Source organism: Dasypus novemcinctus, chromosome 6 (assembly GCF_030445035.2).
Source record: "Dasypus novemcinctus isolate mDasNov1 chromosome 6, mDasNov1.1.hap2, whole genome shotgun sequence".
Classification (NCBI taxonomy): domain Eukaryota; kingdom Metazoa; phylum Chordata; class Mammalia; order Cingulata; family Dasypodidae; genus Dasypus; species Dasypus novemcinctus.
The window spans coordinates 77,990,537-78,002,059 of record NC_080678.1 but is presented as its reverse complement, the minus strand read 5'-3'; the positions used below and the strand labels follow the sequence as shown (position 1 = coordinate 78,002,059).

The window sequence follows — 11,523 nt, the reverse complement described above, 5'->3', positions numbered from 1 at the left end:
TCCGCGCAGGAGTGCCAGCCTCGGCTGAGAGCTGGCGTAGCAAGATGACGCAACAAGAGACACAGAGGAGAGAAAATAAGAAGACATAGCGAACAGGGACCCACTCCGAAAGGTCCCAGGATCAGTTCCCAGAGCCACCTAATGAGAATACAAGCACAGAACACACAGCGAATGGACACAGAGAGCAGACAACAGGGGAAAGAGGCGGGGGAGTGGGAGAAATAAATAAAATAAATCTTAAAAAATAAAATACAGGGAAACGGACTTGGCCCAGTGGTTAGGGCATCCATCTACCACATGGGAGGTCCGCGGTTCAAACCCCGGGCCTCCTTGACCCGTGTGGAGCTGGCCCATGCGCAGTGCTGATGGGCGCAAGGAGTGCCCTGCCACGCAGGGGTGTCCCCCGCGTAGGGGATCCCCACACGCAAGGAGCGCGCCCTGTAAGGAGAGCCACCCAGTGCGAAAGAAAGTGCAGCCTGCCCAGGAATGGCGCTGCCCACACTTCCCGTGCTGCTGATGACAACAGAAGCGGACAAAGAAACAAGACGCAGCAAGTAGACACAGAGAACAGACAACCGGGGGAGGGTGGGGAATTAAATAAATGAATAAATCTTTAAAAAAACAAAAAAAATAAAATAAAATACATTTTTAATTGCATATAATAAAGCACAGAGGACTTCAATGGGAACAATTCTATCAAATGCAGGTAATCAAAATATTTTTTAAATTGTGATTTGGTAATATATGGATATCTTCATTAATGCATTAAATAGCAAAATCTAGGGGCAAATCTAACAACTACCTTAATTTTTTTTTAATTGTCTTTTTTTTTTTTTAAGGATAACTACCTTAATTTTGAAGTCAGTGTTGGAGATTATTATAAATCGTGTCCCCTACAAAAGACATGTTTGTGTCCCAACCCCTGGTCCTGTGGGTTTGAACCCATTGTAAACAGGACCTTGGAAGATGTTCTTAGTTACAATGTGCCCAAAAGGCATGAGAATGCGTCTATTTTTTATTTATTTCTCTCCGCTTCCCCCCACGGTGTCTTAACCCAATATAGCTGAAGGCCTTCTAAGCAAAGGAATTGGACGCAGAAGAGAAGACCTGGGACGAACAAGAAACCAGCAGTCAACGGAACCCAGAAGAGAAAGGAGACGACGTAGCCCTGTGCATTGCCAGGCAACACAAAGGCTAAGGGCCAAGGATCAGAATCTCTGCGGATGTGACCCTGCAGCCAGTGTTGTATTTTTTTAATGCTCCAGGGGATTCTATCGTGCAGTCAGAGCGAAGAGCCCCATCGGGAGGAAGAGAATCCAGAATCCAGGGAGCACGGGTGAGAGAGGCCCAGTGGTCCAGAGGGCCTGGTGCCAGAGGCAGCCTGCACTCTGCCCCCATCAGGAGCACCTCTAGGGCCTCTTGGGCCTGGGCTCCTCCTGGCTTGGGCTGGCGGTGCTCACTCTTGGGCGTGCCCTCGCAGCTGCCCCTTCCTGCACAGTTGTGCTCTTTCTTTATTCTGAGCCCCGAGCAGCCCCCTAGTCCATTCCCAGTCTCCCCCCACCTCCCTCACCCCCGGGCAACTGCATTGCACGACTCCAGGTCACCACTTAGATGGCGACCTGTGAAAATGGTGCCCCCTGGAGTTGTGCAAGGAGGTAGCCCTCGCTGCCCACTGATTGGGGGGGGCCCAATTAGAACGCAAGCTCCGTGAAGGCAGGCTCTGCATCTGCCGCACCTCCACTCCTGCCACGAGCCTGGCACACTCTAGAAGGTATTCTGAAGAATTCCCTTGTTTTCAGAGTCTCTGCTCCCTCCTAGAGAAAGGAGCAGAGGAGTGATCTCTTTGGACTCCTCCATTTCAGTCATTTAAGATTATTTTTCACAACCCATTTCCGTTCCACAGATATTTTTCAAGACCCTACTATGTGCCAGGCACTGTTCTAGGTGCTTGGACTATAATCAATGAGCAAAAGGTACAAATCTTTGCCTCATGGGGTTTATATGTTAGTAGAATATGTATGTGGGGGGGGGGGGCGTGGGGGAGACAGTAAGCAGCAAGTTAATACTTAAGGAAATTATACAGTGAGTTAGAAGGTGCTAAGTGCTACGGGGAAAATGAACAAAGCAAAGGGGAAGGGCAGCTGAAGGTGGGATGTGCTCCTTTAAAACAAGGTGGTCAGGAAAGTTCCCTGACAAGGTCACATCTGAGTGAAGACTTGAAGGAGGTGAAGGAGTGAACCAGGTAGACAGCCCACCTGCCCAGGAGCCTGGGGGCTGCTTGTCCCCTCCTAGTGGAAAGTAGAGCTGCCCTCAAACCCTAAGAGGCAGAGTGAAAAGTTTCAGGGATATCCCTGGGGGGAGACCAGAAAGGAATGGAGTAGAGGTTTTAGGACCCTGAACTTCAAAAGAAAAGACCCAATTCCGATCTGGGAAAAGACAACAGGATAATGACTACTTTTTTCCCCACCCCCCACCCCTGCTCTGCTGTTCTTGTTGTCTGTGTCCATTCACTGTGTGATCTTCTGCATCTCTCTGTTTTTGGTCTTCTCTTCTAGTTTTTTTTTTTTTTTTTTCTTGACTATATTCCCTTTTATTTTTTTTTTATGACAAAAAATGCTTATGTCTAATGTGATTCATTTCAGAGCCAAGATAAATTAAGGTCATCAGGAGTCATTCAGTATCAACAATGGCAAACGAACCTTGTAGCTTCTGATTTCCTTCTCCATTCTGAGAAGTAGTATCTGTTATAGAATTGCCTTTTGCCATAACTCTTGAAGTTCACGAGATGTCCTTTTCTTTTCCTCTGGTACAGGGCCAAAGGGTCCATCTTCACAAACTGGTTCTAAAGGAGATCGTGGGGGAAGCTCTCCCAGCTCTGAATAATCTTCATATCTGTTTGGAGAGTCGCACGCTTTCTGTGGAGTGGCCGCTGGGAGAAAGATCTGCTGTCCCCATGAATGCCTCCGCGTCTTCACGGGGTTTCCGCCGGCATCCCCTGGACGGTCTGCTTTGGACTCAAAGTCCTCTCGCTCGTGAGGCATCTCTGTGCTCACTGAGGGATACCTCACAAGTTTCCTTTGCGAGGCCACTGGAGACCCCTCAGCAGGTTCTGGAGGCTCCTGGCATTCCACGGGGAAATGACTCGGGGTGTTGGCTCGCCTTCTGAAGTCCTGCTGGGGCCAGAGCTGGGCAGGCTCTTCTGTGAGATGGCTCTCTGAGTCAGTGGACAGGTCATCCGAAGAGCCGAGGGGCTTGAAGGGGCTCTCGGAGATGGGCAAGGCCTCCTTTTCACACCCAGAAGGCCCTTTGCTGGCGTTACTTAATGTACTAGACCCGGAGCTGTCCAGATGCACACTTGTAGAATGTTCCTGTGGGCCTCTGGCTTTACTGCCCCGGGACAAAATACTTTCTAAGGACTCTGGTAAAGATCTTTTTGCTTTGTTTTTCAGCATATCTAGCCTAAATCGAGTGGCACTAGGTGGTGATTCACTTCCAAGATTCTCTGTTGCAAGCTGTGATACCTGCTTTATCGCCCCAATAGCGACGTGATCTTTTTGTTTCTCTTCATATATACATCTCAGGAAAGAAATAATCAATCATTCTCTCGCTGCTCATTTCTTGGTCTCAATTTCTGAACCTCCTCAAAAATAGTTGCTTGTTCCTGAGTGGTTAACGTTGTCAGGTGTTTCTGCAATTCAAGTTTGGTTTTGCAAGGATTCATTCCCTCTCCCTTTTCACAGAGCTTGTGCAGGCATTGCACAGGACGCCCCTCACACAGTTGAGTCGGCATCTTAGACGTCTGCTGCACGGCCACCGCTGTGAAGGCTGTTTCAGGGTCATCATAATTTCATCAACCAGCTTTATTTGTGCACTGAAACACGTAACAGATGAAATGAAAGCCTCCATCTCCCTAAGATGGCAGATAAACCCAAAGTGATCCACATGTCTAATGCCCTGAGAGCAAAAGGATATCTCCTTAAAATTTTTCTCCAATGCTATTTTTTTGGTGTTGGGACTGACACCAGGATTCGATCCCGGGGACCTCTGATGCGGCGAGAGATTCCCTGTCAGTTGCGCCACCTCAGTTCCTGGTTTCTGCTGCACTCCATCTTGACTCTCCTCTTCACCTCTCTTTTGTTGCATCATCATCTTGCTGCATGACTCACTTGCGCGAGTACTGGCTCACCACGTGGGCACTGGCTCACCACGCGGCAACTGGCTCGCCACATAGGCACTGGTTCACAGGCACGCTTTCTCTTCTTCCTTTTCACCAGGTGGCTCCAGGGACTGAACCCGGGTCTTCCCAGATAGGCAGAGGTCTTATCACTTGAGCCACATCCGCTTCCCAACAATGACTCTTAGACTGCTCAGAAACCAGGGGTAACAATGGGGGGATTGGGGAAGGGAGGAAGCAAAAGGAGCAGGTCAGGAATCCTGAAGGTCTCGCAGGTCAGGAATCCTGAAGGTCTCCTGTCCACCGCCAGCTCCCAGCTCAGGGCTTCTTACTCCTCCATCCTGGCCCTGGGATGACAAGTAAGCGGCCGCGTCCCCAGTGCTCACACTGTGTCCCAGGCACACTCCTGCCTCAGAGGCTCTGCCCTTGCTCTCGTCTGTGCCTGGAATCTGTATCCTCAGATCCTTCAGTGACTCACTCTGTTCTCTTCTCAAATGTCACCTCAGGGTGGCCTCCCTGATCCTGTTCCTTTCTCTCCTTCCCTGCTCACCACAGCCTAACATTACATCATTGTTCAAACGGCCACATTTTTTTAGAAAGTTTGGGGGACTGCACCCAGGACCTTACACGTGGGAAGCAGGCGCTCAACCCCTGAGCTACATCCACTCCCCCAACTTATATTTTATTATTATTATTTTTGTTTCATGGTTTTTTTCTTTGTCAAACTTATCTTTTAATACGTGATCAATAAGAAAAAATTAGTGAGATACTTTATATTCGCTTTTCCTACTGAGTCTTCAAAATCCCACATGCATGTCTCATTTGCAGCACATAGTTCAAACCAACCACATTTCAGGGGCTCAGTAGCCACGTGGGATTGGGGTGACCACACCGGACAGCACATGTAGAGGCTTCCAGATGGACTAGCGATGCTTAACCGAGGGGCCCACGGGCCCCTAGGGCTTCACAAATGGGCTCCAGGAGGTCCCCTCGTGTCCCTGCAACTGTCAGCCAAAATTCAGGTGCACGTGCTTTTTCCTACAGAGAAGGCGGAGAGTTTCATCAGACTTTCCAAGGGGTCTGAGCCCCAGGCCCCTGGAAGGCGAAGAACCCCTGTGGTGGATGCAGACTTGCAGGCTGAAGACTGAGGCTCCCTGCCTCGCTTGGCTGGAGAGGAGTCCGTGGGCGTGAGAGGGGGTGCCCTGCCCCGGCAGTTTGGGGCCAGGTGGGCTTTAAGCCTTGCTTGGGACGCCAGAGCTCCCCCCCTGCTCCCAGGCCTGAAGGGAAGTTGAGATTCTCGGTGTGACGTGAGCAGGCGGAGGCGGCGGGGGCAGGAGCCCAAGTCAGCAAGACGCGATTTCCACAGCCTCTTGCGCCTACGAGAATGACGCGTTCTTCCGTGCTCAGCTCAGTTCTCAGACATTTCCACAGAGAGGACGGTTTCCTCTTTTCTGCTCTTCCTCCATCCTTCCAGTCCAGAGCCTCTCCGTTGGGAGCCTCCACCCTGCCCCTGGGAGCTCCTGGCAGAAACCCTTCGCCCCGCAGCCCCACGGTGGACCTACTCGGAGGGTTCTTTACCATGAGGGTCCCCAGGTCGGGCTGGTCATCACCTGCGGATTGTGACGGGTGCAGCTGCCTGGGCCCAGGCCCGCTGGGCCTGAATCTCGGGCACAGGGCCCAGGAACCCAACATTTCTATTCGTTCTCCTGGTGATTCTGCTTGGGTTTTGTTGGCTCCCCCACCTCCGCCGCAGATGAGAGCTGAGCTCTGCAGTCACCTGAATTTAGAAGCCAAACTCCTGCCTTTCCAGCTCCGTGACTTTGGGCAAGATACATCTTTTCTTCTGAACCTCTCCGAGCTTCCAGTGCCTAGCTGCGGAGTGAAGCTTTCATACCTCTGGGAGCCCTGCCCTCTGTCCTGCTGGGCCCACACTCCCCACCCCACTCGGCTCCTCACTGGGTCCCACGAGCATTTCCTTTAAGGAATATGATCCAGTCGTTCTAAGAGCAGTCAAATGTTTCAGATACCAGCACCTTTAGGATCAAGACATATCCTTGGGTTCTACCCAAGAGCCAAAATAAAGGTAACTAGTTAAATTTCCCCGAAGAATGGAAAAAGAAGGTTCCATACAGTAAATGCCTGAGTTATCCAATACCTGTAACCAAGTTCAGAGTCTTGACATTTTCCCGAGCAAAGATCCCAGTCCAGCTCTACCTGCAGGCATAACTATTTAATGCCTTCGCTGCGGCTTTCCCACAAAGAAAATGGTTGGCACCTCGTGATTTCCACAGGACAGAAATTTTAATATTGACTATCAGCCTCACTCAGAGAAGTTTTTTTTTTAATAGAGAAGTTGTAGGTTTACGGAAAAATCATGCAGAAAGTACAGAGTTCCCACCTACCACCCTCACACACACTTTGCATTAGTGTGATACTTTTGTTACAGTTGATAAAGCAATATTTTTGTAATTATTCTATTCACTGTAGTCCATGGTTTACACGGTTCACTCTTTGTGTTGAACAGTTATAAATTTTTTTAAATTTTTTTATCCTGGTGACATATAGACAACATACAATTTCCCATTTTAATCACTTTTAAACCTACAATTCAGTGGTGTTAATTACGTTCAGAATGTCGTGAGAAAGGGTGTATTTTTTAAAAGTCCATAAGCTCGCAGTGAACAAGTCGCTTTAGAAAGTCCCACACTGGATTGCGGTGGGGGCTCCCTGGAGGGCGTTGCCAGGAGGAGAGAGCGTGGCCCGCCTCTCCCCCGGGCCGGGGCAGGTGGGCTGAGGGCGCAGGAGCAGCTCCAGCAGGCTGCGCCTCCCAGGACGTCGACGTCCTTCCTCCCCGCCCCTTCTCCCCTCGGGGGACCTCTGCTCCGCGCCAGCCAGGCTCCCCTGGTGCGCGAGCGCTGCTGGCACATCCAGCCCTTCGCTTCTGCGGGGCGCCCCTGCGTCCTCCCGTCAGACGCGGCTTCTCCTCTTTGCCTCTCCTCATCCTTCAAGTCCCACCTCGTCCATGACGTCAGGCCTCTCCAGGTCCTCAAGTTCGTCGCTCCCTCCCCTGGGTCCCTAAAGCCTGGATCGTTTGCACCTTCTCCTCGGTCCCCATTTCTGGCAGCTGGGTGCATAGGATCCCAAGCAGGGCCTTGCATAAAATAAGGGATCATTAAAGCTTTCCTGATTGATAGATTTGAGGAGTGGCCTAGACATAATTTAAATCAGCCTGAACACTCGGCATTGGTGGGGATTGTAGGGGGTTGGGGGGCAGGTTTAGATAAAATTTCTGTCAGCGTGAGCACTGGGCCTGAGTGATTCATGTTTAGGTCCTACCCCAGTGAACCTGAAGTTGCAAAAGAGAGGAAATAAGGGTTGCTACAAAACAGCCTAACCACAGTTCGCACACATCTTGTTTGTTATCGGTATGTGATGCTTTTGGTTTCAGAAACCCCTTTCTATTGCAAGGTTAGTTCTCTGGCCCAAGAACTAGGTCTTCTTGATTGGGTCGGTGGGAGACAGTGAGCTTTGGGCCTTTGCCGAGGGCGAGGGCCTCTGTTGCATTCAGAAACACTTTCCCACAAAGTGTCACTTCCCTTCAGCAAACTCAATCATAGATCAAAGAGGAAGCATAGTGAAAAGGAAAAAGTCCTGCTCGGGGTGTGTTTTCCCTAAGCTCTGACCTTGTGTTCTCTTACAGATACATTGGTGAGTTGCATAATTGATCCAGTTTCCCTTTTCTCATTGGTTACTAGGAAGCTCAGAGCCAACCCTGTGACCCACCAAAGCAAAGGTGTCTAGCTCTGTATTAGTCTCTCATTTGGCTCCATTTTATGTTCATATCCTAATTTTCCTCTATTTTTCTCTCATTAATCTGCTGAAAATATCCTAGAATCTGCTTTAGAGGATGGTAAGAGGAAAAAGGGAAAAATCTCCCAACCTCAAGGAATCAAGAATAGATAAGATTGGAGTTGTCCTGGGTGGTGCTGCAGGGACAGTTACTGGACATTGTATGTCCTCCCATGGCCCACTGGGTGGACTGTGGGAGAATGGGGGCTATGGTGTGGACCACTGACCATGAGGTGCAGCGGTGCTCAGAGATGTATTCACCAAGTGCAATGAATGTCTCATGATGATGGAGGAGGTTGTTGTTATGGGGGGAGGAGTGGGGTGAGGGGGGTGGGGGGTAAATGGGGACCTCATATTTTTTTAATGTAACATTAAAAAAATAAAAAATAAAAAAATGATAAGATTGTTTTGGATAATGAAAAAGTTTTAGTAATGGAAGGTGGTGATGGTGGCACAACATTGTGACACTGAATTGTACACTTAAGAATGATTAAAAGGGCACATTTTATGTTGTATATATATGTTGCCACAATTTTAAAAAATAGATAAACAAGAGAGCAACAATAATAAAAATAATAGCAAGGAAGTTAACATTTATTTAGCACTTGTGCAAGGCACTGAGCTAACCACTTGATATGCATCATCTCAGCAAACCCCCAACAACCCTCCAAGATAAGTCCAGAACTATTATTTTTCCCAGATTAGTTTTACAGATGAAGAAAGGGAAGCTGAGAGAGGTTAAGTCGTGAGCCCAAGGTCACACGGCTGGTAAACGGCACAGCCGGGACCCAAACCCAGGTCTGGGTGATGTCAGCGCTCGGATTCATAGACCCTCCACTGCAAAGCCATATGTCGGGGCCATAGAGGTGAAGGTGGCACATGAGGTTCACACTGAGAACCTGGGGAGTTCAGGTGAGAGGCTTGGCCAGTCTACTCTAAAAAAGGCCAATGGCTTTGATTCAAAAGGAGACACGACTAAGTTCAAAATGCCTGGGTCATAAAGATAAAGAGCTTAGGTGGGAAAAGAGCCCGTGAGCCCCAACCCTCCGGCTCCTCACTTCCCCTCAAACCCAGGCCTCCGGGCAACACCTAGACTGCATGCTTCCTGAGGGCAGGGGCTATGTCCCATTCCCCGTGGTGTCCCCAGAAAAGAGCCCAGTGCGTGTCTCGCACAAAGTAGGCCCTCAATAAAGATGTGATGAATTAATGAAGGAACAAATGGGCTCACAGATGCATCAAAATCATTGCTGACACAGGACAGGCAAAGGCAGCAATGCACAAACCCACACAGAAGTGTTCTGGTCACACACATATGCATGAACACAGAGACACATTCAGACTCCACAGGTTCCCATAGAGGCACCTGCATTTCCCATTACAACATCACTCACCTAAGTGCTGAAAATATTTTTAGATTTCAATAAAAAGGGCAAAAGGGAGCAGATACAGCTCAGTGGTTGAGCACCGAATTCCCATGTGCGACGTCCCAGGCTCAATTTCCAGCACCCGGTACACAAAAAAAAGGGAAAAACTAGTAACCTGACTACATTTTCATACAGAAATGTCCAATTAAAAAGAGATATACATCGTGTAGTATGTGAACATATCTCAATAAAACTGCTTAATAGCAGGGGAAATAGAGATTGAGAGGTGAAGAATTTTCTTGTTTGTCTGTTTTTTATTTATTACTATTATTTCTGAAATAATGAAAATGCTCTACTAATGATTGAAGTGATGACTGTAACCATTAATGTTTTTAATTATGAAAATATTGTTTCATCAACTGTAACAAAAGTATCACAGTATTGCAAAGTGCGTGTGGGGGGGGTAGGTGGGAACTCTGTACTTTCTGCATGATTTTTCTGTAAACCTACAACTTCTCTACTAAAAAAAAAAAGACTTCTCTGAGTGAGGCTGATAGTCAACATTAAAATTTCTGTCCTGTGGAAATCACGAGGTGCCAACCATTTTCTTTGTGGGAAAGCCGCAGCGAAGGCATTAAGTAGTTATGCCTGCAGGTAGAGCTGGACTGGGATCTTTGCTCGGGAAAATGTCAAGACTCTGAAGTTGGTTACAGGTATGGATAACTCAGGCATTTACTGTATGGAACCTTCTTTTTCCATTCTTCGGGGAAATTAACTAGTTACCTTTAAGTGTAATGACTGTACACTTTGGGGGGGGTGGGAATACAGGTCTGGGGAGTGGTTGTAGCTCAAGCGGTTGAGCTCCTGCTTCCCAGGTATGAGGTCCTGGGTTCATTCCACCATACTTCCTAAAAAAAAACCACCTTTGAGCTAAAACTAGGCACTTCGTGCTTAGATGGCTGGAACGCTGATTTCACTAGCGGGGAAAGTGGTGCTGACATGCAACCAGTAAGATTCAGGGTTTCAGCGCAGGGGTGCCACGCATCCAGCCAGGCCAGGTGAGTCTGGATTATTCATCTCCAACGCTTCGTTTGACCAAGCCCTAGATTAGCCTTGCAGTCCAATACAGACACCATAAGCAGTTGCCAGGCAGAACGGGGCAGTGCTTAAACACCAGGGCTTTGGAGCCTGAGCTGGGCTCCAACCCCACCTCAGGCACCTGCTAGCTTTGCGACTTGGGCATCTGTGAAGGTACCTGCTTCATCAAGTTGTTGGGTTAAGCGAGGGAGCGTGCCCGGGTGCTGTGCCCAGTGCCTGGCCCCTGGTGAGTCAGGGCAGGGCTACGTGGAGCCCCTGGCAGCAGAGTGTGAAGGGCATCCAGGCCTTCTGGATTCCTGTGCGTGTGCCAGTGGCCGCTGAGCCTCTTTGCAAACCAGGTAGCGGGATCCCACCAGGCTCAGAGAGCAGCATGGGGCAGGGACACATCCCCACGACCCGTCCCTCTGGCAACACAGAAGTCACAGGCATCAGCGGCTGTCTCTAGACGGCCTGACGATGGTGACCATTTGGGGCTCCACTCTGAGGACAGTGCTGCTAGCACTAGCTGAGGGGAGGCCAGATTCCATCCCAAGGAGGGCTGTCGCTGTGGCCTGTGGCCTCCTAAAGGATCAGGTCAGCAGAGACGGCATCCAAGAAGGCCTGGCTCATTGCCAGGAGGCCCCCAGCTGAGAGTTCATGGTGTGCAAGGTTAAACCAACGAGGAGAAAAGGAGCTTCTAGTAAAGGCACATGAAAAGGGGAATTACATCCCTAAGAATTAGTGACCAAAGTCTAGATGGTTCCCAGATCTCCACGATCCAATTGTTTTCAGTCCTTGACACTGCTCTAAAGCACCTGAAATCAAATTTAAGATGAAGAAAGAATGGCTTCGCTGAAATGATACTGACCTTGAAAGTGTCCATCCAGGCCTGATGGAAGAATTGTGGGACACACGAGGTGCTGCCTCCAAGGCAGTGGCCATGCACGCAGCCCGGAAGAAGGAGTTCGTCCGCCAAGGGGAGCGTGGAGAGGAAGGTTCCCAGCCCTGTGCATCCCCTGAACATCCACGACGGGCCAGAGGGAGGCAGACGGGAGGAGC

General features: G+C 49.4%; 1 pseudogene; it reads right to left on the bottom strand.

Moving 5' to 3' along the window:
• Positions 1-2,663: 2,663 nt before the first annotated feature.
• Positions 2,664-4,229, bottom strand: LOC101428691 (TBC1 domain family member 1 pseudogene; annotated as a pseudogene).
• Positions 4,230-11,523: the final 7,294 nt, after the last annotated feature.